We start from the raw sequence: 3971 nt of genomic DNA, 5'->3' as shown, positions 1-3971 counted from the left end.
TATATATATATATATATATATATATATATATATTTGTCATTGTTATTGTCTCTTTTCTGTGAGGCTCTATGGAATTAAATAAGTGGGGGATTTAAATCAGAGTGGGCCCTCCTGTCGAATATCTATCTCAGTATATACAGTATAATTCTGTCCAACACCTGTGATCTGAGCCCCTATTAATAGAAATCCTTTTTAGTTGTTGTATCCATGTAAAAAAATGATTTCTCTAAATATAGGCCATGAATAAAAATGTGTTTTTGTTCCCAAAGTTGTTTAATTAGTTAAATCTGGAAAAAAATGGCCTGCAGAGAAGCTTTTAATGAACTCTATAAAATTATCAGGTAGAAAGCGGGAAGTAAACACCTTTTAAATGAGCTGCAGCCGTTCAAGCAGCATGTTTGGAACCAAATGTTAAACACAGAGGGATCCATCCCTCCTGGTTCATCTCTGCCATGCTCAGTATGCAGAGGGAAATGCAGTGATGTCACCGCGAGGAGACAGGTCCATGATGGCGGAGCAATAAATAGCAGAAACTTCCAAACATCTCCTCAGAGTCCGTCACATTTGGATGTCAGCAGTCGGCGTGGCGACCGCCTGGTGTCAGATGGACATTACACATCAAACAGGGATGTATGAGACACGCTGTATGGGATGTATGGCTGAGCTCATCGCTCACCAATCAGATGCCAGAGATGGAGGAATGTCAGGAATGAAGGGGGGGTCAGTGGGGCGATGATCTCTTAATGATTTAGGAGCAACCAGTTGCATTTAAGGCATTTAAAGGTTGACCGCAGGCATTTTAAGCTAATATTGAACTTTTCATTCACGTTGTTAGGAATCAATCATAGTTCTTCTCTGAACCGGGTCAGAAACACCTTTGATCTAAATCAGAACCCGTCTCCTGTATCGGAGTCTATCTGTTGCCTTTTGTTCTGCAGCACATCAACCTAAAACCTTCTAACTTATCGTTGCCTTCAGTGGACGTTCATGTGAAAACCTTCCGTTGCTTAATTACAGTAGTAGCTATTCAAAATTTCCCCTCTTTCCTTGGCTGGTCCCCTACTGTTCCTTAATAAATATCAATCTTTGCACTAAAATATTCTTTATGTCATGATTTGTGGACATTAAGATCTAAAGAGAAGCGACATCTCCTGGTCAGACCCTGTAATTCAGAGTAAAAGAAATGCAGGCTCAGGTGGCTGGAAGTTGGAGGGGATTTTGCCGGGATTCGCAGGGGAATAGGCTGCCATTCGGCTGGCGTTTGACTGGGAAGGGCCATTTTGAATGGCTGCTACTGTTCAACCCATATTGAAAACTTCATGACACCCACAGGGTGAGAGTCACACATAAAGATGACCAGTTTTCAACAAGGAAATCCCCGTGTAGTTTATTCATTCATCTGGAAACACCTTAGAACTAATAGAAGCGTTTGTTATGCTGCTCCATCCACCATTCACCTGTATCTTTAGAAGGCGAGGGCTTCTGTTCCCCTTAAAGGGGTTGGGGTTGGCGGGAAGGGCTATCTCCAATCATTTTACAGGGGAATGGAAGACCGCGCCTATTCAGCCTTGTTTTTGCTTAGGAAACATGCAAATTAAAACGGACAAAAGGGTCCACCACCTGTATTCTTTGTTAAAAAGGACCAGAATGTTCACATTACGGACAAAGAAGACAGGTCGTTTTAAAGGAGCGTGAAGGAAGCCATCTAAATCAACCTTAAACAACACAATTGAGTTGATTCCTTCCCGCCTGTCATGATTTAATTAAAGATCTGACCCAAAAAATGCAGAAGACCAAAACAGAGAGACCACGGAAAAGTTTAACAGGTTGATTTAGAATAATGTGATGAGTCCAGTGCTGCTCTAAACACTGTCAAAACCGGAACTGGAAGGTGAGGGGAAGACAAAACGATTAGTTCAGGCTCAGTGGGAAATTTCATTCGTGGATTTGGAGAAGAGGATCTGGTTGTAGACTCAAGTTTCCAGAGAAGTTGAAGAATCTTTGAGTGGAATCTGTGTGTTGTTTTCCAGAGTAGTCTGATTCAGTGGAGGGTGGAACAGGGTTTACCCGGAACACGGTCGGCTGTAGGTGAACGGAGAAACTGACTGCCACTCAGATTTCCTGCGGTACTTGAACGGGTCGTAGTGGAGATGATTCCCTTGCTCAGTGTAAACTCAACTTCCTCTCAGGGAAACTGGATCCAAACCTCCAGTTTGAACCCCAGCTCAGTTTGAGGCTCAGTTGATCCTTCCAGGGAGAGAAGGTCCGAAAGATCCAGTTTGCAGGATGACTTCCTGCCGAGAGGCAAAGACAAAAACAAAGTAAAAACTCAGGTTGACAGGAACTTAGTCTTACTCAGCAAAAAACTCAGCTTGGCTGGAGTACCCAAAACTGGCAAACACTCTGGCGTCGTTGCAGGCTAACAAAGAAGCCAAACGACCCCCATTCCAAAGGGGGGGACCCGTTCATCCGTTTCTATTTGCATGTTTTCTAAACTAAAACCAGGCTTTGTTGGGCTGCTGGATAAAACCTGGAACTAAACGCTATTTCTGACATTTTTAATTAAAAAAGCTTCGTGGATGGGAAGAGAAACGTCTTCAGACTTGGAAACAAAGTCCAGAGGATTGATTTTTTAAACTTTTTTGGAATGACTCTTTATCCACGCAAGCCTTACGACAGCAAACCATAGAGTCATGGAACAATGGAGCGTTTTGATCTGAGGTGTGCTGAGGAGCGGGATCCTGATCTTCTGCTCTTCAGAGCAGATTCAGAGTATATTCTGTTCATGTTGTGTTTTAGCGGAGCAGAGGAGTGACTTTTCCTCATATCCCATCCAGGACATTGAGGCGTCCCTCAGAGTGAAACCATTCAGTGACCTGTCAGTGGTCATAATGTTGTGCACAGGCCTCTCTCTCTGCCGATGCTCCAAACTGGCATGAATATCGCTAAAAAACCTCAATCTACTTATTTCTGCTTGTTGATGAAGTGTGTGGCGGGCGCGCTGACAGCTTCGCCGCTTCGTCGGCTTTTTTCAGCAGAAAACAGCAAACAGAAAGCAGGGCGTCCATCAAGATATCACCCTGTGACTTATCTCTGCTGCCGCTCCACCTCATATCTTGGCACAGAGCTGTCATCAGTCCAACAGGGAGGATGACAGCGTCTTCACACTGTTTGTGTGAGCTGCTCGGTCAGCTGCGTACCGGTAGTCGGGTCAGGCGATAAACCCTGAGGGATGTATCATTGGATTCTGTAATTATAAATAGGCCCCAGCAGAATCCCTCCCTGGAAATAAATCTAGTTTACTCTATTATTAGCAGCATAAATCCTCCTCTCACCCAGAAGCCTCATTGGACAGCCGGGCTGGGAGGACGGGGCTCCATCTGCGGGATCAGATTGAGGGTCTCAGAAGTGTTTATGAGGGTGTCGTCGTATGGAGATAATCCTTCTCTCAGATGGAGCGTTCAGTTGTAACTCAGCTTCAGAAGGCTTCTATCATCATAGCTAAGAGATAAAGGTTAGAAAGCACCAGACTGTGTGTAATTCATCTAAATGTTGGGTTTGAGTTGCTAAAATGAAATAAACTCTTTATAATGAACATGGCGGTATCAGTTGCAGCCTGAAAAGAATTGAATAAACAAACTTTACATCAACCTCTGGAATAAAGTGTCTCTTTTTTCAGCCATGCTATGTTTGGGGTTACGGTTCTGCTGGTGACCCAGTTTGGACTTGGACAGCTGACAGATTCACATCAATTCAAGAATATTTAGTCATTTAGAGCAGTGATTATGATAGACTTCAATGCAAAACAAGCCCAGACCACCATCCCTCCACCACCGTGCTCTACAGTAACAGTGATGTTTGTTTTTGTCTAAATGTGCGAGTTATGACCTGAGGCGCCAAAATAATTCATGTTTATTGCTCAAGTAGAATTATAAATCCTGCTGTTTAGAAACACTGTGGTAGTAGTTAGA

The sequence above is a fragment of the Cyprinodon variegatus genome, unplaced genomic scaffold, assembly GCF_000732505.1.
Source record: "Cyprinodon variegatus isolate N-32 unplaced genomic scaffold, C_variegatus-1.0 Scaffold65, whole genome shotgun sequence".
NCBI classification, from domain to species: domain Eukaryota; kingdom Metazoa; phylum Chordata; class Actinopteri; order Cyprinodontiformes; family Cyprinodontidae; genus Cyprinodon; species Cyprinodon variegatus.
Note: the sequence above shows the minus strand (reverse complement) of the source record.